The sequence below is a fragment of the Pelodiscus sinensis genome, chromosome 1 (genome assembly GCF_052426305.1).
Source record: "Pelodiscus sinensis isolate ZL-2025 chromosome 1, ASM5242630v1, whole genome shotgun sequence".
Taxonomy (NCBI): domain Eukaryota; kingdom Metazoa; phylum Chordata; order Testudines; family Trionychidae; genus Pelodiscus; species Pelodiscus sinensis.
The window spans coordinates 126,454,622-126,481,040 of NC_143052.1; the positions used below are offsets into that span (position 1 = coordinate 126,454,622).

General features: G+C 41.8%; 1 protein-coding gene across 26 annotated transcripts in view; it reads left to right on the forward strand.

Annotated features, from left to right (window-relative positions):
• Positions 1-1,900: 1,900 nt before the first annotated feature.
• LOC149525630 (uncharacterized) overlaps positions 1,901-26,419 on the forward strand; it is a 484,863-nt gene continuing 460,344 nt past the window's right edge. For 3 of the 26 annotated variants that reach the window (XM_089770329.1, XM_089770342.1, XM_089770336.1), the window contains exons 1-3: positions 1,940-2,127; positions 11,193-11,361; positions 15,479-15,581. The gene's annotated coding sequence lies outside the window, so the exon portion shown is untranslated. Of the gene's footprint in view, positions 5,086-11,192; positions 11,362-15,478; positions 15,582-26,419 lie in introns of all 26 variants that reach the window. The other 23 variants (XR_016347244.1, XR_016347250.1, XR_016347236.1 and 20 more) reach the window with 19 other exon arrangements.

The following is a 26,419-nucleotide window of genomic DNA, read 5'->3' on the forward strand; positions in this document are numbered from 1 at the left end:
CCTGGCAGCAGAACGGACGTAGACATTGCATTTTATTCTGAGGTTTGCTTAGGCTTAATAAGTATTGTATTTTATTCTAAGAGTTGCTTTATTGTATTTTACTCTAATATTAAGCATTGTATTTTACCTTAATATTTGCTTAGTAAAATGTTTAAGCCTTCACCCAATTTGTGTGCTTATTGCCTCTGAATCCCTTAATGGAAAAACCATTGCCTCTTGGCAATAAAACATAAGCTTTTAAAGTCAGTGGTGTAACCATAGGGATATTACTGACTAGCATTGACGTGGGGGAGAATGACTGGGGGACACCTCTTTTGCCCCTGCATTATTTGAGTTCTTGCTGATTTGCTACCTGTTTATTCAATACACTGCCTTTTGAAAGAGATTGGTATTCAGGTGTTGATGGCATCCTGGGTAGGTATCAGCCTGGTTTTAAAACTCTCTTGAAGTTAGGACCACTCTCCTCAGCTTTATGAACCAACTCTTCCCCATGCAAAATAATCCTGGTCTTTTAACCTTCAAGGTACACATGCAGCTAGAGGAAGGAAATTTAATTAAGGGTATTTCCATACAGTGGAGTCATGTTCTGCAAAAGATTGCATTCTGTTAGCTATTGGGGTTTAAGCTACAATTTAACTTTGTTTTTGTAAGTTTGTGGGGAGGGCCTCTCTAGCTGTATACAGGCAATCTGTTTTGTGTAATTCCAGACAATATTTCTATACTATAATGAGCCTATAACACTGTATGTGAGCTTTGAGTCAAAATTATATTCCATTTTAGTATGTTGTCAAATAATGTGTTTCTTAAAGGTGGACTTAAATAAGGCTCTAGTTGTGCAAACAAGCATAATATTTGAAAAAGCAGGGCCTAAAAATGAAAAATCAGTAAAACTCAGATGCCTAACATGGTATTGGTGCATTTAGCACAGAAATAAAGTTCACTCACATTTTTTCATCTTGAAATCCCCTTAGTACTCTTTGATTTAAAAATATCCTAGAACCCATCATTTTTGTGTCCATCAGGAACTCTTTAAATTATGGATTGGATAGGCTACAAAAAGATTTTTTCCAATATACCTTCATTGAACTATGAAGTACCACAGGAATTTCACACATTTTTTCTTTCAAAAAAGCTAATCACATTTCTATATTGACTGTTCCCTTCATCCTAATTTGTGGGACACTAGCATAGAGCGCTGTGATAAAGGCTCCTTTTACATCTGTAAACTGTTCAGATTCCAAATGAAGGGGCATGCAAGCCCAAATCCATCTCTCACGAAAGAGATTGTACTGAAAGCCGAGTGGAAATGTACAAAGGAAATTCAGGAGCAGTCCTAAAAATTGCATTCATTTAAATAAAGTTTCCTTCTTTACCTCTACAAACTATTATGCAGTGTCGAGTAACATTTTCCCCTTTCCCTCTGCTTTTGGCCAGCCCCTTTCGGGGGGGGAGAGGGGGAGAGGGGAAGCCTTGATGCCTTAAAAGCAAAACTATCTTCCAGCTGCCAGTCTGTCCTTGACATTTAACTCCGTGGCAGATATTGGCGTAGAAAGAAAGGCTTCCATCGCTTGCGTGTAAACACTGTCTAAAAAAGGGAGAGCTCGCTCTTAGGCTCTAGCTCTGCAGAAGACTGAAGCCAGCAGAGGGAGCCCGGCGCTGGTTTGACTTCAAAGTCTGTCAGTCCCAGCACACAGAAGATTCTCGAAGGGGCTGTGTCCTTTTTCTGCCAAGAAGCAGGACGCGTCAGCCTCTCCAGCATCCTGTGAAACTGATGCTCACCCGCTACCTACTTTGAAGCCTCCCCCCCACACACACACATAGCGGGGCCGCCCCGATGCAGACGCTGGGCCACGGGGCGGGTGTGCGTCCTTGCCAAACGTCCCCACCCACAGCTGGCTCGGATCCTAGGCACTTTCGGGGAAGAGGGCGGGCAGCCCGGGGAGCGCGGCTCTGAGCACAGAGACTGGCTCCCGGGCACAGCGGGGAGGCGGGCCGAAGCTAGAAGCGGCCCCACGGGACACAACCCAGCCCTCTCCCGGCCTGAGGGCGCTCTGCCGCGCTAGCCCGCCACAGGCTGAGGGGCGCCGTAGAAAGGGCTGGTGCACGCCCTAGGCTGCAGCTTGCTGGGTGCGTGGCGCGCTGGCGGAGGAAAGGCGCGTCTGCCCCCGCTGGGGTCCGCACCGGCACCGCGAGAAGCGCTGACGCCTTGTTACCAAGCGCAGGCCAGTTCCCTCCCCCGGGCTTTGCCGCGCAGCCCCTGCCCGCACACGCTCCGTTTGCTGGGCTGCCAGCTGGGGGCGGGTACACCCCGGCTCCGCCTCCCTTCCCGTGCGAGTCCCGTGGGGAGCGGGAACGCGGCTGCCCGCCCGCAGCCCTTCGCGTTCCCGAGCTACCCAGCCCCAGCCTCTGTCTGCAGCTTCCCGTCCCAGCTGCGCTGGGCGCCGCCCCTCCAGCCGGGCCGGGGACCACTGGGGAAGCGGATGACGCCCCCGCGCCAGCCCGTTCTCCCGCGCTGCGGGGCAGGGCGCGTTTCTTGGCTTGCGAAAGGTGCCGAACCCCAGCTCTGCAAAGGCTGTTTGCGGCAGCTCACCGCCGCGTCCTCCCCGCTTCCAGCTGCCCACACGCGGCAGGAATGGATGTCCCCAAGAGGCTCCGTCTTCCTGCCTCAGCCCCAGGGAAAGCTGGGGGAGGGAGGGAGGGCAGTGACTCCCCACCTGGTAGAGGGAAGGGACGTTTCCCCATGGCACTAAGCTAAGAGGCTACCTCTACATTGGCATGATCTTGCAAAAATACTCTTTAATGAAAGAGTTCTTGCCTTAAAGTATTTGGGCAAGAGAGCCTCTACACTGGCACGTGCCTGTGCGCAAGAGATGTGTTTTTGGGTAAGAGCATCCATGTGAGTGTAGACACTCTCTTGCACAAGAAAGCTCCCATGGCCATTTTAACCATCGGGCTTTCTTGCGCAAGAAATTCATGTTGACTGTCTACACTGGCCTCTTGCGCAAGAACAATTGCACAAGAGGGCTTATTCCTGAGCGGGAGCATCATAGTTCTTGCGCAAGGAGCACTGATTTCACACATTAGAACGTCAGTGTTCTTGCGCAAGAACTCCCCGCCAGTGTAGACAGGCAGCATTTTTTGCTTAAAAGCGGCCGCTTTGGCGCAAGATCGCACCAATGTAGACACAGCCAGAGAGTGCGGGAGACCTGCTATTCACAGGCAGTATTGCCAACCCCAAATACTCAAAAATCAGGTCAAGCTCACAAAAATCATGAGCTTTGGCTTTAATAATCATAAGGTCATGTAAAAATAATAGAATCAGTGGTCTCTGGATTTACCTTCTGCCTTTTGTTGGTGGGGGAGGAGGCACATTTGGAAGCTTTCTTTATAGAGAAGAGGGCTAGCCCTTAACTTTTTTTAAAGAATGCTCCCTAACATGATCACATAGGCACTTGTCTGCAGGAGTGGGGGCTTTAAGGAAAACATTATCATGAGGCTCATGAGAGGATATGTGTATTTAAAATATTCTATATGCAGACATTAAACATAAATTCCTATAAATTATAATTGTGGGTATCAGCGCAATCCCAGAAGTTATGAACCATATGTGCTAACCATCATAAACTTTGCTCAGAAAGGTGAGGTTAGATTCTGAACCCAGAAGTCAATCCTACTTAGACCATAATGCTGCAAATTTGTCTTTTTGTTTCTGAGCCCAGAACCTGTATCTGTGAGATGCAAATGCCTTCAAATTGTAGAGTGTTTAAAATCCAAATCTAGATCTGAATTTTGTGTCTTTGGGCTTCTTGGGTGTTTTTGTTTTGTTTTTATTAACACAGTGTAAAGATGCCACAACTATTACAAGACCACCATTAAAAAAAAAAAAAGCCAAAACCCTTCTTTTCCTGCAAATACCTTGTAGTGAGACTATCCTATCTTACTTTTCCTTTGGGTGTGTGTGAGGAACTCAGAATTAAGGCCTATCTGGGTCCTGCTCCCAAATTTCAAAGACTTCCTTATATTGGGATGTAGGGTCTTTTTCTTTATAACCTGCATAATTTATTAAATTCTACCTCACTAATCAATATGTGAAAATTCAGAGCCTCTCTCTCCATTCTTTACCATCTGAGTAACAAAACACACTCTATTTTGAAAGATATTTCATTGGCAAAACTGAATGAAAATACGGATAAAAAGAAACGTACACAGGTTGTTTCATGTACCCCTGAACTATTTTTTAAGTCAGACTGCATAAAGCTTTCTTCATTACAACCAAATACTTCCTTGCTGGAGCGCAAAGTGATGTTATAGCTTGACAGCATAATCTTTAGTCAGGGGAAGGGCTATTATCAGAAATGCATTACAACGAGGGCAAGTTCAGAATGAAACTATATTAATTTGTATTGCATTTGATTCTTGGTTGGGTCCTCTAGGATTGAAACCATGTGCTAACCCAGATCATTAGTCACTATACACATGTAACACAGTCTGGTCCCTGAAGATCTTGCACTCTGAGCCCTGCAGTAACTTCATTACCTTTGAATAATGTCCATGGTGAATTTGTCCCAAAATGTATTTGATTAAAGAAATTACTGCATAAAAATATCTATTCCCTGTACACCTCTTTAAATCCTCAATCAAATTCTTAATTCCATGTTTAAATATCTATTTTAGGCATTTCTTAGAGGCCTAACACCCTAATATGTACGTGCTTTGTTGTGTAGGAAACGAGAAAAATTGTGGAAAAACTGGCAAGTAAAGGATTCCCAGATGGAAGCAAAGGGAACAAAATAAAAGCAGTGATTCAGCAGAGTACTTAACAACATGCTGAAGTGTTTTACTGAACTGGGGACTTAATCTTTTCTTTACAAAGAACATATAGAAAATATTGTATTTTTTGCTTCTTATATTTTCATTCATAGATTTGCAATCAAAGAAAAAAAACACCTCATATGGACCTGATCCTGCTTCCTTTGGACAACCAAACTCCTGGTGGCTTTTTGAAGCAGAATGAGCCCATGAATCCGATTGTTTAAAAATTACAATTTTCTTGAAGTTGTATTAAGTTTGTGGCTTCAATTCCATGTGAGTTTGATGGAACTGATTTTACTAAAGACCCATCTTAATTTTTCGGTCTAGAGCCAAACTTGATTTCATATGCCTCAAATTCAGGAGTATTGAGATCCCAGAGCTTTTAGTTCAGTCCTTTATAGAAACATTGGAGCTATCTGTAAAATTCAGATCTACAGCCATTGTTCCTTAAGGCTTAGGCCCTGATACTGAGTTACTATTGCTCTGGAACTGAGGTACCCTGATCCTGCAAAGTTTTCAACATACATTTAAGTTCTTTATATACTGGGATTTAAGTTCTTTACACACTGTATACATTTAAGTTCTTTATAAACTTTATACATTGTTGATAGTTGTAGAAACACCATAAGTTACTCATGTGTGACTTTGCAGGATCAGGACCATAGAATGCAAATCATACCAATGGGAGCTTTCATTATAGTATGTTACATACATGCCACAGCTTTTGCACACAGCTTCTGTAGTCTCACTATTAGTTTGTCTCATCTCCTGAGCTGGCTATTCTGAATCCAGAACTGTATTGAACAATCTTACAGCCAAAATTTTCATAGCAGGTGCTGAAAGTTAGGCCTTTTAAATAAATAAAAAAAATCTGATCTCTGCCCCTCCCCCACAAACACAGTTGCTGGGTAACCATTAGCTCCCACTGAAGCCAACAGGCAAGATGGGTGCTCAGCAGTTATGAAAAATAATTTTATTTTGAGTGTCCAAATATGGATTTAGGAGCTTTGCTTTCAGTATTTACATTTTTTAAATGTTTGCCTCTTCTATCTTTGAGCACCACTCTTCATTACTTATTTGGATAAATTCCGCTTTAAGGTTGGAGACTGGCAATATGTGTTGAGATGCATAATCTTCATGGATTAATAGACAGTTAATAGTGTAGGTTCTTTATTGTAATAATTCATTTAAAATATGGGTGAGGAACAAGTGTAGTTTATTTAGACTATAAGGCTGCAAAATTGTCTTTTTTCTTCTTGAACAGGTAAAAATAACAACATTAAAAAGCATATTAATTGATTTGGTTACCCATGTGAACATCCTGCTTTAAAAAGTGTGAGCCTACAAATGCTACCATCGATTTTAGTTGGACTTGATTTGAAGGGTTGGGCCTCAGGCAAATGGAGACGACAAAGTCCTTAAAGGGTGCAGGTGCAATGCATGTCTTCTCTGTTCGCTGGAGTGCTCCTAACGCCCTCAGCGCTATACAAATCAAAGATTTTTGCAGAGAGGGCAGAAGAGGTTTGTCGTTTCTATGTAATAAAGGATGCAGTCAAATTCATGTCCGAAAACAGAGTATTTTGTCCAGGAAGGTATGCTCGGGCTCAGTCCGCCAAGACATGATAATTAGCTTGTATTTGGACCTTTTAGAGGGTCTCTCCAAAGACTGAACTGAGGGGAAGAGGACAAAATCTGTTTTTTTCCAGGGAACTTCAGCAGCGCTTCTCTCATCCTGCTTCCATTTAAATCAATGGGTTTTGGGTTTTTTTTGCCATTGACTTAGTAAAGGAACAGGATCGAGCCCTTAAAACAGCAATGCAAATATTGGAAATAACTAAAAACTGAAGAGAAGCTTACGTTTAAAAAAGAAGCAAAACACATAAATATTTCTGAGTTACAGAAATATTGACCGACCCGCATAAATCATTGGAGTACATTTTGAAAACATCTCCGTTCTCTCCAAGGTCAGTGACGAGTTAGCTTGGCTTAAGTATAAAAATCTAACATGCTATATTCCATTAGTGTGACTGTTATAGGGTTAAACGATACATCTATCGTAGTATACATCTATACTAATGTATTCCTAGGGAGTCTTGAATGTCTCCATTTGCATACTTATTTTATAATATTCCATTAAAAATGAACAGACAGTATGCTCAGATGAAAGTAATATATGGCATGTGCAATTCCAAAATAGGAAATCAAATTTTCTTAAATGTGCCTCTTGCTAATCGCTGGGTGGTGGTGGGAGGGGATAGGTGATAAACCCTTGGGTATCTACAGAGCTCACTAAAAGGCATTGGGGTTTTAAGGTACCAGCAGTTTTGAAACCATCTCAAAAGCTTTCCAATCTTTTCAAAGTAAAAATAAAGACCTTAATTAGATCCCGTGTGCTGTTCAAACAAAGACCCTGGCAGCAGCTCAACGTTTACGATTAATAATGTTGATTAGTTCCGAGTACACAGCTACCCCTTGGATTCACGGGGTTTTCTTTTTTTACTAATGATTCAAGTTATTAAACAAAATAACACGCAGAAAAATTATATTAGACGGTTAGTCCAAATTTCTGCTGCGTGAGAATGGCACACGTCATGTCTGCGCACATACTGAAGAACTTTTCGACGACTGCATCTTAAATGTTCCTTGTTAATTCACTCCCCAAGGTAACTTCCCACGTTGTCTTCAGAGCTTGTTTCTCTTCCTGACTCATATTAATAGGCCAAATCTGCTTGCTCATGACCTTTCCTATTTATAATCGGTGATAGTTTGTGTTGATATCTGTATTACCTATGGATTGGGACCTTTAATGGAAACACAAAATTCCCTTTTAAAATTATTAATACGTATTTCTGATAAAGGGCTGCATATATATGTAAACATAACGTTACATAGTGAGTATGTTCACGACTGGAAAGATGAAATCTTTTTAGGTTTTAACGGATATCATATTAATGCTGGAAATGCATTGCCTGAAGAAATCTTTCAGCATTTTGGTTAGTGTCCAGAAGTAGAGTGGTCATAAGGGATTTGATGTTTATTTTCTCAAACTTTCTAATATTATTGGAAGGAGAGAGAAAAAATGTATATTGAGGATAAATCTCCTTAAAAGGGTTTTGAACGGAGAAGAAAGCTAATCTGGTGTGTTTGAATAGAATGAGAGCAACAGACATACACAAATCAGGCTAAAACTCTTATTAGCACCTTATCTACTAAAATATATTAATGAAAAATTCTCAATCTCAAAACTATGCACTTAGACGGTTTCATTATCAAAAATATCGTATGTATTTACGCCTAATTACACAAAGGTGCGTGCACGGGGAAGGGGGGGAGGGTGGTTTCCACTTCTGTCCTTTTGCACAGAGGAAAGCGAGTTTGCATAATTGCATTTTGTTAAACGTCTCGTAAATAAGCCTGGGTTCGCAGGCTGTGTTTACTGGAAATCGGGCCGTCTTATTCAACACTAGAACTGAACAGTAAAAAGAGTATGAGCTGAGAAACGGCGTTCCTGCCATTCTAGTCTGCCTTTTTAAATCATTTTCTTAAATCGGCTCTAAGGATTTCCTGGGTAAGAACGGTCCTGTGATTTGTTATCCAGCTTTCTCTTCCCCCTTACATTGTAGTTAATTTTATAAAATGCTTGCTAGAAAATGACTGTTAATGGTTTAATCACTGCCTGTTCCATTTTAAAACTACATAAAAAGGGCGTTTCCCCCTTTCTGAACAGAAAACTCTTGTTGGTTCCGAGAAAAGTGATAAGGATTGTTAAACTGAATGTGTTACAAGTTATTCTTAAACTGTAACGAAAAGAGAGAGTTTGAAATTTAGTACTTTCTAGTTCAGTATTTTTTCAGGGTCACTTTAGTATTAAAACAATTTAAGAGAAAAAAATCTACAGCCTTGATTTTTTTTTAATATAGGTTAGTAAGTATTTTCTACAGACTCAGAAAATGGACACACAAGATTTTAAAACCTATTAGTCACCACTGTGTGAGATTTTGATAGCAGTCTATAGTGATAGCTTTTTTCACTTCATTCCCTGGTTTTCGAGAGCGTATATTATTCCCCCAGATCGTATTTCTCTCTTGAACTAGATAACCTGTAATCGAGGGCAGGTGTTTAAAAGCAACAATACAAGAAAGCGCCACTCATCCATATCTTTACCAGCTCCAAAGTGTATTGATCGCGCACCAGAATCATGTATGGGCGTAATACACCTAACAAGCTTAAGCAACGGGAGTTTTTCCCCTCTGCAAAATGAATTCTCATCACAGTGAGATGCAGTCCGTCTGATACTGTGTATTCTTCAAATCGAGCTGGTTTCTAAAGGAAATTTCCATCATAGGCTCTTTTCCAGAAGAGGGCGCAGGGCTCCTTCAAAGGCTGATTACTGATTCGTGTCTCAGAATTGCTTTCGTATGGTGCTGCAGGTTAACTCGTTGGGTTCCTGCATTGGTTGATATTTACGCTTTTTCCTTAAAACCCAGTTGATCTTCAGTATCCTTTCTTTGAAAGACTTACGAGTTGTCACATATGGATTGCTGTCTCTGATGCAAGTTAACAAGGTTTCATTCAGAGGCACAAAAAGGAAGCTCAAACGATTTACTGCCTCTGAGTTTGCTAACTTGGCTCCAATTAAGTTACTGGATCACGTTTGCGTGACATTACCGCATTTTCCTTCTTAAGTGTCTGGGATAAAAGTTTGGCTGGTTGTATTTAAGCTTAAGGGTCACTTAGGGCTTTCTAAAGAGAGCAATATTAAAGTAAGATACAAAGACCAAAGGAAAATCATCAGAAGCAAATATTTGTTTATTTGAGCACCTGCGTTTGTTCGTGCTGCTGTAATGTGCCAAAAAAAAAAAAAATTAAAACAAACACCCTTCCCCTCGCACCCTGCGCTTTGAGATTTTAAACACACACAGTTCAGGAAATTCAAAGTTAGGTTTCCCATAGCAACTGTATTTATAGTCTGCCTGAGTTACGTCATATTTGTGTCTTGTATTGGTTCTGTATGGTGTTGGTTTTCATGTCTTAATAAATATCTGTAGTGTGTCTGTTGCTATTCCTTATATTGGAATGATTACAACCTCAACCATACTGTTATGCTATTATTGTGTCTTTCATTCAGTGTATTTTTAAATGGGCATGGAGCAGGGAATTCACACTCAGTTGCCAAGACAAGAGGTGCCAGGTTAAATGAAGGTTTACTAAACTCTCTCTTTTTTTTTTTTAAATGCAAACTTTGGGATAAGTAATTTCAACCCACAAAGTCCCTTTTGGAAAAAATTATAAAAAGCCTCCACAGGGTCTTATAAACCATAATTACAACACAATGCCTGTGCATCTGCATATATGCATGCAGTGTTGTAGTAGCCATGTTGGTTCCAGGATATTAGAGAGACCAGCTGGTCCAGTAAAACAGATTACTTCATCCAGTTTGTCTATTTGCATATATGTAAGTATGGCTTCCACTCTGCTGAGCAGTGGTGCAAAAATTCCATCAAATTTCAGGATAGTGAGTCTAGAAATTTGCTTAGCATGTGTTTTATTTATATACATCGTCCATTGAATCAGGGGGTCATGAACAACACACAGGAAACCCCCTCTTTCAAGGATCTTAGTCCAACAACCCAAGGTCTGCTTTCCAGGAAGCAATTCTTCCCCAAGAATTGACTCCAGTTGCTGAGATTCAGGCAGACAGTAAATTCTCTTGCTGCCTGCCATGGCTCTTCTCCCTCTAGCCCCCGCAAAATGCACACACAGCTTCATCTCTGAAGCACTGCATATATTTCTTCAAGGACTGTACTCCGCTCACATGTTAAGAAAAAAAAACTTACAGGACTGTAAAACTGCCATGCAGTGAATCCTACTATACCCATCTGCATAGAATGACAGACAGTCATTTCCACTGTTTATAAAATTACTTGTTAGCATGGACAGCTACATATTTGACTTATTTTTCACCAAAATCATATTTATATTACAATAGCTCTGAACAGCATCAACAAAGACAGGGGTCCTGCTTAGCTAGGCAGAGTACACATTGATAGTAAATCAATCTGACTCATGTCCTCCTCCCCTAAAAAAACTCCTTATAATTTTAATATACATTCTAAACAAATGGTAGAAGAAAAGAAGTCCTATTATTGCTCTTTTTTTTTTTTTTTAAACATACAGGGAAACAAAATTGGAGGTTAAGTGACTTGCCTAGCTCAACAGGAAGTCTGTGGCACAGCCAGGAACTGACACCAGATTTCCTGTGTTCCAGCCAGTGCCTTACCTATACAGCTATCCTTCCTGGGAATCATTTTCTATGAAAAAAGGGACAGTGATACAACTACCACAGAAATGTCAATAATACATATTTTTTTTCCTAACAGCCATTCCCTCCCCCACCCCTTCCTCCTTGAAGAAAATCCCTCTGGTAAACAGGAGTTGGCGATGGCAGCCAGCATGTGTGCCAGCCCGCTTCCTGTAACTCCAGTTGTCTGGGAATGGTGAACTGTAGCTGCGAGGTGCTGAGGAGCTCTGCGCCTGTGGCTGCTCCAGGTAAATAAAACATCCTGGTGTACCAAAGGCTTATTCTAATGGGCCAGGAGCCAAAATTTGCAGACCCCTGCTTTATTTTAAAAGTTGACATCACAAGAAACATGCAAAAATTTTGCTAGAATTATTTTAGTGTAATCTAATGAAAAATCGGTGGCTGTAATAACGGAACAAATATGCATTCACATACCCTCAGAATTACAGTCAATGTTTTAAATATCCATACACTGATTTTAAAGTCTCTCGTAGTTCTAATATATTTATTAAAAATATTAAAATCCTTCAAAGTCCAACTCCGCCTCCAATTCACCAAACAGTTCATTAAAGTCTGATTCAGTCATAGCTGCATCTGCATTGTCATCATAGCGGCGTCAGCAGCAGCATCTTCAAACTCGGATTCCTTCTCGTTATCTGCCTCCGTTGTGTCACCAGCAAATATGATGCATCTTCTGACCTGCTGAGTACATTGCTGATACAGCATTTCCAAAGTGATTTTTTTCCCCCTCTATCATTTCTGAGGTAATGGACCAGGGATGTTAGGTAGAGTGTAATTGAATAGTCATGTCACCATGAAATGTTAATGGTGACATGACTATTTGATAGTCCTCAGGAGTGGGGCCTGCAGCCAGTCCACTCCATCTCCACTTCTGAGGAGCCCCGTCATCCTGCAGTGCTGCCTATGTATCAGAGGCACTAGGGTAGGCATGACCCAGTCCATGAGGGAAGCTGGTTTAAAAACCAGCTCCCTGAGCAGACCAGCTCCTGCCTGCTTCCCCATGCTGCTGCCTCTGACACTAAGGCAGCAACACAGGGTGGTGGAAGCCTCTGTCCCTGGTGGGGTCTGAGCTCCCCACTGACAAAAGCTGCTCGAGCATGCAGCAGTCCCTGTTGGCGGGGAGCTTGGACCCCCATGGAGAAGGGCTGCTGCCATGGAGCAGCCTCTGTCTACAGTGGGCCCAGGCCCACTGTGGAAAGAGACTACTTTTTGGCAGCCTCCCCTGCCCTTCTCCCGTGCTGCTGCGTCTGAAAGAGGCAACAGCTAGGGTAGGAGGCAAGAAGCTTCATGGAGCCAGTACTGGGGGAGTCCACTTTTAACCTGGGTCCTCCCAGCACCGGCTCCTGCCTGCCCCCTGCCTCTATAGGAGACAGCAAGGGACAGGGTGCAGGCAGGTCAATGGAGCCGGCACGCATGAAGTCGGCTTAAAAGTTGGCTCCCTATATGTGTCGGCTCCCGCCCGTTCCCCTCACCATCCACACTGCTGCCTCTCTATCAGAGGCAGCAACATGCAGGTGGGGGGCACTGGCTCCCTCACCCCCCTTGGTTGCTTCTGATACAGGGGCAGCAAGGGGGGGGGGAATGCATGTAGTCAAGAGGATTAACTGATAAGCCCAGGCTTATTGGTTAATCATGTAGTCGGCTACACGTTGACTTCCCTAGAATGGACTCCTATGCATCCTTGACCCACTGGGTGACCAGATTAATTTTGGGCTTTATAGATTTCCACCTTTTACCAACTTTGCCAGTCTGGAAAACAGGAGCTACAGGAAGCAGTGTGGGCTGAAGGGCATGCTGACCACAACTTCACGCAGCTCCCATTAGCCGCAAATCGCAGATACTGGAAGCTTCATGACTCCATATTTTGTGGATGCTCTAAGTAGACAAAACATCCCAACATGCCAGTGCCTTACCCTCACAGACCTGAAATATAGGGTCACCAAATTCAGTATTCAGCTTCCTCTTATCATAACTTAAAGCAAGGCAAAGGTTTAGCTGTGCCAAGATAATGGGATGTGCCTAGAATGGGATTGCTTCTCATAAACCATACAGAAATGAGACAGAATCACCAGGCAGGCTCCCATCTGGGACTGCTCCAGCCCAAAGCCTCCCATCCTCCAAGCACCCTTTAGTGAGGGTGGGGCTGAATTCCTCCCCCCCCCAATTCATAGGGGGACATTTCTGACTGTTCCCTTTCATCAGGGAGTGAGGGGAAAGTACACAGTTTGCTGCATTCCTCACTCTGGCTGGGAAGTACTACCAAAATAGCCAAGATTTTTGAAAGGAGGGATAGAGAAGATATTGAGTATATATTCTTAATATTGTTATAAAAGTGACAAAATATATTTCTACTCTGGGACTGATGTCTGGAGAGCATTCTAACCAGGCCTCTTTTATTGTTCCCATACTTCGGTACTAGTATAATAAATGCTATTTAGATAACCTACCCACCTGCATGTCAGATACTGTACATAGACATCTAAATGACATCAGTTGCATCTGTGTATAACTGTAGGCACAAAGAAAGAAGGAGGGATTTTTGATAACCTTACCTTCTCATGTACATTTTCTAACATTTTTAGGGGAAAATTGCTATATTGGCTCTTTCCTTAGAGGTTTTACATAGGGGGAGGTTACATACATTAGAGGAAAGTGAGGAGATACCAGAACAAATGGAATGGGACAAATTTCAGTGGCTGACATTCTTGTGGCGAAGATAAATTGTAGTAGTTATCTGAACAGTGAATAGTAGGGGTCTGGTATTAGCTGTTCCAACATCTGCAGTGTTTACCATAGCCAATGGGAGTAGGGGGGTAGAGGGCCCAGCCCCATCTTGGACTGGACAGTGGAAGGGGACCAGGCCATATCTGAGTGGTGTTGCTACCCCATGCAGCAGTTTGCACTGAAATGTGGCCCACCTGCCTGTGTCTTTGTTCTGATGGAGGGACAGGAGAGGAAAACCTGAGGCAGATTGCAATGAGTTACACACTCACTGAAGCTCATCCCCTACCCTTGTCACAATGACAGGGATTGCTGGACCAAATTTCAGTGAGTGGCATTGTGACTTGGGACACATGCTACTTAAACTGGTGGCAGCTGAGCAGATAACTTGGACAGCTCTCCCCCCGAGCACTGATTGTGACCTGAGTAAGCAATGCAGGACAAGACACGCAGACTTTCCCTGAAATCAGAAAACTCTTCATAGTGGGACCCATGTTTTTGTTACATGTGCAGGATCAACTCTCAGCACAGTGGGGCCATAATCCATGACGGGAATCCATAACTGTTACTGTGAGCTGCCATTGTGTCTGACAAGGGTTTGAACAAGGGACTTCCTACTTGAAAGCCTAGGCCTTAAAAAGCAAAAGATGCTAAAATTTGAGCTAAGACCCTTAGGTGCGGACTCTATCAACTCCTATCCTCTGTGAAGCAGAACAGAGAGGTTGCTATTACACTGGCTCACACTACCACAAAGAAGATAAATAACCCATCAGTTAGCTAAATTACATTAATCCATTGAACCATTCTACCCACTTTCCTCGGTGGTGTTCTTATATCATTCTACTCTGAATTTACAGCAATTCTTTTGTACAATAAAACTGCTAGCACAAATTCCATTATACAACAATGATCTCCTGTCTGTATTTGTGATACTTTCCAATGGAGCAAAATGGAAAAAAATGTGGCAAATTAATTCTCTGTTTTGATGAAAAATTGCTAGCAGTTATAAAGCAATTCGGTTAACCAACAAGGCAATAAAAATTAAGTGCCTAGTTCATGAATGATGTATACCTCACATTAAGACTAATTTTCCTAAAACTTTTATGAACTGAAATATTTTTCCAAAGCACTTTTCCTGTATAGCATACATTGAATTGTATTCAACACAATTTCCTCAGGTTTCTCGGAGTGGAAGAAAGTAGTTATTAATACCTTTTGGAAGGTTCCAACTGAAAATATAGAGAGATGGGAGTGGGAATGGGGGTGCTGCAGCACCCCCTGGGTTTTGCATGGGGTCCAGTGTCTAGAATATCAGTCTCCACATTGGGTCAGCCCCCTGACCTCTGTAAGAACCTCTTCTCCCAGAGTCAGACATAGCCCTGCTCCAGGCCCCAGCTCTAGAAGTATGAGGGGCGGGCAAGGCTAAAGAGACTGGCTTTTGTCATCTCCCACTATTAAAAATGTTCCAATGTCATTGGGAGGAGAAAAGTGAGTGGAACTGACACACTCAACCAAAGAATGATGATTTATAAGTATAAAAACTTTTGGAAAAAATGTTCTGGTAGTTATTTTTATGCAGAAGAATTAACTGTGCTTAAACTATTTTGCTTCCCCCCACTCCAGACACAGACTTGTTGTCCAATCAACATTGAACACCTGCTTTGAAATCTCTCTTCATCTCTCAAACACCTACAAGAGAAAATCCAGCTTAAGGGCTAAATCACAGGTATTTCTGTTACTTCTCCTGCAGTATTTTATGACAGTGATACTATTCAAGAGCTTGTTCCAAAATGACTTCTGTTCGTTAGATTTCCCTTCAAATCTCCTCTGCAATGAAGTGATGGGCTTCTAGCACAAATGATCCACCTCATGGTGATCTTAAACACTTTCTTCGCTGGATGCTTAAATAATTTCTTTGTGCTTATTCTGTGCATATATGTCCTATTGATATCCATGGAACTTTTTGCATAACATTCTAGGGTAGAGTTCTTTCACCAGTATTAAAAAGCAGCACATTTTAGTGAGGACTATTCCTGTGAAGCAATTCTTCCATCTTATGATGTGAGGGTGACCTGCTCTTATGGATTTCTGAGAGTTGAATTAGCCCCCCCCCCCCCCCCCCCAGGTGAATAGGATCTAAAGCTCCAGGACCAATTTCTGCACTAGGCTACATTAGTATAATTTCAACTTAACTTCTCTGGAGTTAATAAAGTTGTTCCAGAATTACATAGTGTAACAAAAGGCAGAATTTAACCTATAGTGTTCATCAAAGCTCCAGCTAGTTTCTTTCTATCTTCAAAATAAGATAATTATTCCCTCTCTATCTTTAACATCTATTTTCTGTTTTGAAGCACTAACTTTGCCAAGTTTCCCCTCTCCCAGATGTATTTTATCAGTGAGGAATCAGAAAATATATTATCTAAGAAACTTTGTATAAGATACTTTTAATAATTTTAATTTTTTTGAAAGACTCAAGTCCATTATCCACAGCATGTATGTGAAATCTAAATATGAAATGGCCTACTTGCTCTTAACTAATGAAGGGGGTGGCCCTAGACTAGCTGCTAGCAACTGGAGTCCTAGATGAACCATGCAATTGGCGCCCCCTCCTCCAAACCCCTCAATGATATTGCGCCACCATTTGGCACCCCATTTAACTTGGCACCCTAGGCGACCGCCCAGTTCATCTATATGGACGGGCCGCCCCGATGATGAACTGTTTTCCTTTTTGCTCACCTTATAATATTGCTTTAATGACTGCTCTTCTTTTCATTGGTTGTGCTGATGATATATGCAACTGTGAGATTTGCTTTAATATACTCGGAGTAAACCATATCGTGCAAGACATTTTTTTTTAAATTGTGCAAGTGATTGGTATGGATTTGGGCTATGTTTAGAAATAATTCAAAGGAGCTATGATAAACAACTTATCCAGAGCCAAGATTTTTATGCATGTATAGAATGATTGATACAATTCAAGATTATCATCTAGTGTCAAGCAGAAATGGGAAAACTGTAACAGCCTAAAACAATCTCAAGACGTGTATCTGATGTTGACAGCACTTCTTCAGAATACTGCTCCAATTCTTCTTAAAAGGCCTAAAATAGAAGACCAGCAAAGGGAAAAAATAGACAAAGCTTCCACAGACCTGTGAGGAATGCATCTCAAGATCAGGGGGAACATAATTGTTACTGGGGATTATGCAAATATTCATTTTAGTTTGTTGCTCTATGATTTCTTAGACTTCTTACATCAGTTAGACAGGCCTGGTTTGTTACACAAACCTGGGTGGTTTACTAATATTAATTTTCTTGGTGTGCATGTTGAATGGCAGTGGTATTTAATATGGATTTTAATTCTTCCTAATCTGGATCATCTGGGATTTAGTTCTAAATGCAGCAGGGGTGGGGGCAGCCTCAGGGAAGCTGTCTTTATGCAGAGTGGGGCAGGGATCCATCAGATGTTGTGAGCTTGACGCTCTTCATTGGCATTACAGTTTGAATGCCAGGATTCTTGTTGGTAAAAATCTGCTTGTAAAAGTGTTGAATGTATAGCCATTGTTTCAGAGCACCTATAGTTTGGGCGTGGTCATGAAAGTGATGGCTGCCTTTGCATTCCCTTCCTTTGGTTATTAACAGTTAGCAATGTCATTGCTTCTGATCACCACTTTGTATGTCTTGGGCATTTTGTGCTCCAGGAACTTTGTGTACATGGGTTGCATTTGGTAACCATCTTATTGCACATGGCCAGGTTCTGGGAGGAAATGCTCAGAGGCTAGCAAAACCATGGCTAGCTTGCAGCTCAGTGACACGTGCAGTGAAATTCTGGCCCTACTGAAGTCCCTGAGAGTTTGGCTGATGGATCCCCAAATTGTAACATGCTCCTTGTAAGTTTGAAGAATGCTTAGGCCAATGGCTATTTGTTTAGTTTTAACTTGGTGCAGACACTAAGAACAGTGGCAGGGGCTGTTTGAAGGACTTGAGGTGTATGTCCCTTTGGAACTTTCACACTCCATGAATCAAGCTGTTTTGGGCACTCTTACACATCTTGCATGTGCCAAATTGCCACTGGCTCTCAGGACTTCTGCTTGGGGAGAGTGGTGCACATATACCTTGATTCTCTGGCCACTTCCTTGAGGCCAAGAGGACTCTGACTCTTCTTTGCAAAATAGGATGATCGCTCCCTGTGTGAAAGTTACTTGGGTCTGTGGCTGGATCTTAGTGGGCTAGATGACAGAACAAGTCTGGTAATCAAGACTGAACAGATCTATGGCAGATGAAAAACCTCTGTCTGCGTGCTTTTCAGTCACAGTAGAGGATTGTACAAATATCTGAGGCAGCGGTAAATCAGGTTCAAAGTAAGGTGCTGTTCATCACACTGCATCTGTATGAGGCAGTGAGAAAAACTATAGAGGATTATGACACTGATGGCAGAGAGGAGGTGTTTAAAAGGGCCAGTGCAGGAATGACAGACAACAATTGTGTATTGCTAAACTCTCAACTCTGGTGCTGGAGGTAGGTAGTGTTCTTCACCAGGAAACTGGAAAGTCTGTAAGTTGCATGTGTCTTTAGGGGGCATAGACTCTTTTGGCTGCTCCTCATCCCTGATTGGGATGAGACACGCCTTATCTGTGTTTGGAGTGATTACATATATGAAGATGATCTCTCCAAGACACATGCCTAGATCAAAAATCACCACTGTGTGTTTGGGGACAGTGGCTTGTCCCGAGACAATGTAGAAGAGTCCCACGACCCAGGATATTTATACTTTGGCTCACTTGTAACAGCCAAACAAATATTGTGGTCTTTTGGTAAAGCGATCTTGGAGGCTGCCAATAACTGGGGGAATCAATCCTGGGTTCATGGATTCTCAGGCAGTTCTTTGACTGTAGCCGCCATCTGACAGTTCATTTGTACTAGTAGGAAGTGTGGGCTAGTGTACCCTAGCTCACTCTGGGCACTGCTTACAAAATTCTCAATGGGAAAGATGATAAGCCTATCCTATTGGCTCATTCACTGTCTGAGACAGAAGGCGGCACAGCGAGTTGCCTGACCAAGTAGGTGACTTCCTGACTTCAGAGCCTGGCCTTGTTCCTTACTCCTGACTTCTTGTCCTGATTCACATCCCTGCTCTTATCCATGCCCTAGGCTACTGTCTATCTCTGACCTTTGGCTTGACTCCTAACTCTTGCTCTGACTATGTACTACTTTTGATTGCCTACATCCCAGTCTAACTGGCCCTGCAAAGCCCAGTAAGAAGTCAGTAAGGGTCTGAAGAACCTTGAACACCTTTTAAAGTTAATGTAGTCACTGTGACATGAGATTTATAGATTAGGTGTACCCAGTATGGCTCCTATGCAGGAAAAGCACTGAAGTGCATGCCTAAAGTGGACTGTTGAGTTAGAGACTGAAACATTGTTTTAGCGGTCGAAGTCCCCAGTATCTGAGGTAGCACACCACTCTCACCTCTGCTATCCTTCCCCTCCCTTCATTTTGTAGACATCCATCAGTGCAATGTTCAGGGATGTGGTACACAAGGAAGACTGAACTATGATTGCTACAAGTACCCTACTAACTTAGGTGCCTTGCTGAAGATCAGGTTCTAATCGTGGTTTTATTCATGAGAAACCTAGCAACTATTAACAAACTTTGGGTTGGTGACTCCCTCTGAATTTCTTACTCAGAAGAAGGAAGAGGAATCAGTAACAAATGCCTGGCCCTTTTCCTGGGAGCGTGTGTCTTTCTGATATGCATCTATGCATCCAAGACAACTAGGATTTGGGAAACCTGAGGGCATTTTGGGAATGTTACTTTTAATTTTTCTGTTCTCATTTCCCCAGAAAGCAGTATTTTAGCATTTTAGACATGGTACTGATCCTTTGGTTATTGAAGGGGCACCTCCAGCAGGGTTGGGCTCCTGCGTAGTGCATCTCTGGTTGTGTGCCTGAGGGTTTGTTGGATTTACGATGCCCTCCACCCTGAGCAAATGATCCAGCCACAATGACTGAAGGCAAACCCTGGAACAGCTTCATATCTGATAAGCAGCAAAATCCGCACTCTGGAGATAAGATCCCTTTCTAGTATAGGCAGTTCTACAGCCCTTCTGCTCTCTCATTAGGATTCTACTGCTCAACTTTAAACCTTTTCAGTAAGATACTGGTGTTCAGTCAAAAAAAAAAAAATCAAATGTCATCAGCATTGAAACTATTTTGTTGAATCTGGTGACTTTAACTACATTTTTTACCCAGAAAACATACAAGTTGTTTAGAACTTTCTCGTTTCATTTAGATAATGCTGAAACCTTACATTTCATTTCATGTTGTTTCCACTTTTATATTAACATTAAAATTACTACTTGAATATGTCTAATTTTTATGTAATTTTTTTCTGTTTTGACATTATCAAAATGAAACAATGATATTTCCAAATCAATTTTTTTAAAATTTTCATTCTGTGGGAAATTTTGTCACTTGTCTTTTATACCAATTAAAATTTAAATAAATTCAGTGCTGGAATTTTCCACAAAATGGAAATTCAATTTTCTAAACTCTCTGCTTAACTCAGCACCCAAAAATGGGGAAGATGGGTACAGATTAGAACAGGGATGGGGAACCTAAGGCCCAGGGGCTGCCCCCCCCCCCCAAGGCTTAGGGCCTCCTCCAGCATTGGGAAGCCCATGATGGTTTTCCAGCACCCCTGCCACCTCCACACAGACCTCGGCCCCTGCCTGATTTTTTTCTGTGGGTCAGTGGCCCCCGACACAAAAAAAGCTTCCCTTCCCCTAGACTGGAGGATGAGATATTAAAGGTAGGCTTAGTTTCCTTCCCAGTCACACAGTCATTCAATGCATACAGTTAGTTATACTGGACTGTAAAATTAGGGTTATATGATTCAGTGTTTGGAAGCAATTTAATTGGCCAAAGGGAAAAACAGTGAAGGAGTTATGCTTGAATGCTGTAGCAAAGCACATATTGGCATATTACAATTTGAGAGCCACAACACTGTTCTCTCCCTAATGCTATATGGTCGTAGTTAACCTTCCTGCTGCATGTGAGTATTGTACATTTTTTGATGTGACGCCTTTGCATACAGTGCAGGACAATCCATTGTAGAACAACATTTCCACTTCATCCTTGGCAGCATGGATTTATGGCACAGATAGAGTGGATTCAGATTATGCTGGTCCCAGTTCAGAAAGGGGAATAATTGTTACTAGCAAACACAAGGGGAGGAGGAGAAAGGTAACTTTGAATTAACAATAAATGCTTAAATATATCCCCAGCTGCAGGTTCAGCTGTTACATGAACTCTTGAAGAATAGATTCAGAAATACCTCTCACAGCTAGGAGTAGAAATTCTGGTATAAATTTTGTTAGTCCTCCTACACATAGCATTTGACCCAGCACACATGGAAGACAATGATCTAACACTTCGGTAAACTTAACAGGTGAAAGATTGGGGCATTGGAGAACCACTGGAATTTGGCATTTTGAAACATTTTTGTTACATATGGGCAAAGGCTTTTGTATGTGTTTTTTTTCCCAGCACATTCTAGAAAATATGACAACTAATTTTAGCAGTCTGCTACTCAAGTGATGTATTTATTTGCTGCATGATTTCATTTAGCAGCCAGAACACATGCAGCAAAGAACTTAACTAAAGTGAAGTAGGTCTCTGTGCAGTGTTTCTTATTCAAACCAGATTCGGTATATGTTTAACATTCTCCATATAATCCCAATTTGGACCTTAACTATCATATGATAGTTGCTTTTAAAGAAGATAAAAATGGGCAGCTATAATGCTGTCCATATCATCTTGATTATTTTCAGCTCTGTTGTTAAAGCTTAGATAAAACTTTCTTTTGAACTAAGGTTGAGGGGCATTGCATTTGAGATATTGGTATGATACTGCAGTAGAAATGCTTGTAATTTAAGTAGTAGTATGTTATGGTAATCTATTTCCAGTATCAATGTTTCAATAAAAGAACTTTTTAATTTCTTACTTAACGCTGCAGTATAGAGGTAGCTATTTTGAAATGCCAGAGGTATCCCAAAATAGTTATTCTGCATCTTCACAGCAAGCCCATTATATAAAATATAATGGGCTCATTATTCTGATGTCCCTGTAAATCTCATTCCACAAGGAGTAAGGGATGTTTTGGAATTGCAGTTTATTTCAAAATAAGTGCTGTGTAGACAGCACCAAATTTTGAAATAAGCTATTTCAAAATTAACTCAAAATAAGCTACACAATTTGCGTCGCTCAAATTGCGTAGCTTATTTCGAGCTCTGAGTGCAGTATAGATGCATTCTTAGTAACCAAGTGCCTCAGCTGTAACGTATGCCTGATCATTCATTCTCCCTCTGGATTTTTAAACATCAGTGTCATCTTGGGATTAAGGCATGGCATGTTTTTGGAAGCACTGCACATTACTTTAGGGAGGGAGGAGGAGGAATTGGAAATAGTACTATTTTTGCATTTATTCATAGAGATTTTCATCCAGTGATCTCCAAGTGCTTCACAAAAGTGGGCATATAATGTTGACTCCATTTATGAATCGGAGGTTCTGTGTGTAAAGTTAGGTTCCCAAATAAACTACTTGGGCATAAGGTGTTTTCAAAACCAGCAGCTCTGATTTATTTCATCCATCAAATGTTGTTCCCTCTTAGTCCTAATAGTCACAAGATTCTGGCAGTTGAATTAGTAACCTGCAGCATCTCTGAATAGGTAAGACTGTCTGTGATGGGGTGTGCATACCCCACACTTAAAGCAGGTGGGGTTAAAATCCTGTGAGCAGACGAAATCCCGCCCCTCCACCCAGACTGGGCATGTTCCAAATGCTGGAGCAGTACAAATGAGAGCTGTTCTGCTAATTTTGGGCCAGCCACCAGAGGAGAAGGATCTCCAGTGGGAGCTCCAGAGCCATGCCAGACAGAGACCCAGAAGACAGGAGCCAGGAACATGGGAGACCGCTGTAAGCTACTGGCACTGGAGGAGCCCCAGGGAGAAGTAGCCGCAGGGGACCCAGAAGCTACATGAGTCGCTGCTCCACAAACACCAGTAGGAAGTGACTTAAGGAAGGTGCTGGAGTGGTATCTCCCATCCAGGTGAGCTCGGTGTGTTTTGGCAAGATTCCCCACCGAGCGAGTGGTAGAATACTCTGTTGCTCACAGGGCTCTGGGTCAGGACCCAGTGGAGTAGGGCGGGCCCCACTAGCAGCCTTCCATGTATTGATGCTACTCTGAGCTAAGGGCTCCCCCGTTATTGACTCTAATAAAGAGCAACACAGTCTAACAGCCAAAGGCCACTCCCTATTGACTGTGGCCAGTAAGCCTTGTTGCTCTGAACTAAGGGCTATCCCACTTTATTGACTCCGGCCAGAGGACTGGGCTCACCTGATCTGAGGGTTGCCCTGTTAATGATAGCCTTTAGGCTGAGCTACCCTAGACAGAGGGTTGTTTCACGATTAAAAGAGATTGCCAACAACCTGGTGATTGACCAGGTGGTGTCTGCACCCTTAGGTATCTGCACCCAGAGGGATGGGGTGTGCATGTTTGCAACACTGTCACGTATTTCGAAGTGGTTGGAGGGTAGTGGGGAATCCTTCCCTTAGAAAGGCGATAATGAGCTTTGTCAGCAATGGACTAAGGCACTTCTCACTGTCCTTCTCCAGCCTGAAGTGATGTAGAACCTTTCACATGTGGCAGTACAGAGATCTAGGGATTGAAGCATTTATGGCTGCATGGACTGCCTAAACTTTAAGATGAGCCACATGATTGCCACATTCTGCTGTCCCCTCAGGATTTAAGAGACGGCTGTGGATTAGTTTGATTTGTTTTTTAAAATGATTATTTTGTTTTCCTTCCTCTGTAATGAGTGCCAAGTTCTCACTGCAGCTGGGGAGGAGGAAGTGACAACAGCTGCTTTGGATAATTTCTTTGGTTGGTTTGGATGAAATGATGTCTTCAGAGAAGCAGGGTTTTTTTTGGCCTCCTTAAACTTGTCATACAATCTTCCATGCCAATCTTTTCTCCTTGGCATGTTGAAGTATCTAGTACAGTGAGTCCTCTTCCCTACCTAGCTGGGACAAAGATTATGGAAGCTCTAATCCCACGTGTGAAGGGAAGAAAGACAGACAAAACAAGACTGATGCTGCAAGGGACCTCTTTTAAAGTCTCCCATTCAGAAACGCTTCAGCAATGGCATGGCTCCTGGGAACATCTCACCACTTCACTCTGGAGCATGGGAGTGGAAGAGCTGAGTAGAATAATTGTTGACCCAGCAACACTAAATAAGAAAAAAATGCAGCAGTTGGACAACCATTTAAAAGTTCCAGGTGTGTTGCTAACTCGCAAGATCTTATCACAAATCTTGCAATATTTGGAGTTTTTCCTCCAGCTCTTGAAATCATGTGACTTAGCTTTTGTTTTTTGAAGAGTACATGTATAGCTCACACAAAATTGTGGAGATAAGGGTGAAGCCTAATAATTGGAAAAAAAAACCCAGACAACAAATGAAAACTCATTTTTTTCAATATAATTTTTAAGGCACGCTTGATTTCTGAATAGTGGGATTGTTGGTGCTGATGTTGAGTTATTCTTAGCTGGCACAAACTAAGATACACTCTATCCTAGCTAGAAAGTAATTGATAACTTCTGTATCTATTCACTTTAAGACCACAGATGAAAACAATTCCCCTCAAACCAGCAGTGTGCACGTAACCAAGAGAATCCAATACTACTGAGAGCTCTAGGTAGCTACAGCAAAAACTACCACAACACTTTTGTTTAGATGTCAAGTCTATGACTTTTGCAGTCCCTATTTCATTTGAGTGGTTCTCTTCAAAAATGTATTTTCTTCTCTCTTTGTTCTTAATGCAAACTAATTATAAGCAGAGCCTATGCAGTACAGGTAGAACCTCCCTTGTCCAGTGTGTAAGCAGTGCTTTTTTGTGATGGTACTGCCCGGTACGCAATACTGGCACCTCCAGATGCAGTACTGGCACCTCCAGTCAGAGCTCAACACCTTTCCTCTGGAGTACCGACACTTTTTGTTAAAGAAAAAAAAAAGCACTGCTTACACAGGAAACAAAAATTTGATAATGAATTCCTCTGTCTAGCAGAGAAAAGTATAACATGATCCAATGGCTCGACAATTAACCAAATTAAGACTGGAAATAAAGTGTAAACTTTTAATGGGATAATTAACAACTGGAAGAGTTTACTGAGGATAGTGGTAGATTCTCCATCACTTTCTTTTTTTTTTCCTTTCTTTTTTTTTTAAAGGGATCCGTTTTAAAATCCAGATTTGAATCTTTCTAAAATATGCTTTAGAATATGCAAATATGCTAAAAACATTTGGGGAAAATGTTACGGGCTGTGTTACAGAGGATGTTAGACTAGATAATCAGTCTCTTTTGGTTCCCTGAACCATACAGTCCCACTTTCCACACTGCATTTAAGATGGAAAAATGTCTGAGCTGTGAAAGTGGGAAGAATAAAATAGTACTCAGTTCAGCAATTAATTTGAGTGAATGACTAGAAGTGTGTGTGTGTGTGTGTGTGCGCGCGCGTGCGCGTGTTGCATGGCAAATGTGTTGCAAGTTAAATCAAAGCTGATGGATAATTGAGACCCTTTGGTAGGAGTCAGACCAGAATAAATAAACTTCTTTTATGACGATTCAGGTTCCGTTTTCTGGATTATGTCAACAAAGGACATGAGTACAGTAAAGTCAGCATTGCAGCTCAAGTGGCTAATTATAATTACTTTGGGATAAAAAGGGATTAACCACACCTAAACTATCACTAGTATGATAATGCTGCAGTAATAGTTATAATCATTTCTGACATTAATCACTACAGTCATTAAAGTTCTCTCATAATTATATAGCACATTGCATGTGATAAAGCACATGGTTTAACCCTCTAGAAGAACTTGAGTACACAAGAGATTTTTTTAAAAAATGCCATTAAAGAAACTGGCAGTCAACAGTTATTTTAAAGTGCTATTGCCACAAAATAAGGATAAAGTGTTCTCAGCTTAACCCATTATGCCTAAGTTTTGTAATACAGACAGACCAAATCCATTTCTTCCTGGCAGACTTTCTTCCTGGTATAGCATCCTATAGTTGAGGAAGCCAAATCCTTCTCATAGACACCATCTGCACAGCTATGCGTTCATCTCCTGGATGTGCATGACCCTATCTGAGGTCTAACACTCAACAGGAGACAAGGGGTTAGTACATAACCTGCACTCACAACTCTTTCACCCTGGCTCTCAGAGCTCAAGAGTTACTGTGTAACTGTTCAAGGTCATGCCTGGCAGGAATTACAATGAAATAATGCTGATGCAACACTGTTTGATTTCAGGAAAGCATTTGACCTAATGCCACATGACATTTTGATTAAAAGAATTGGAATGGTAGAAGTTAACATAACACACACCAGTTGAAGTCAGACATAATCCCCTAGACTTCAGTGGGGTCTTGATTCTTCAGTATTCTGAGGCTGTGCAAAGCCCAACTCACACTCTGGTATAAATTAGAGCAGCCTAGACATTGCTCTAA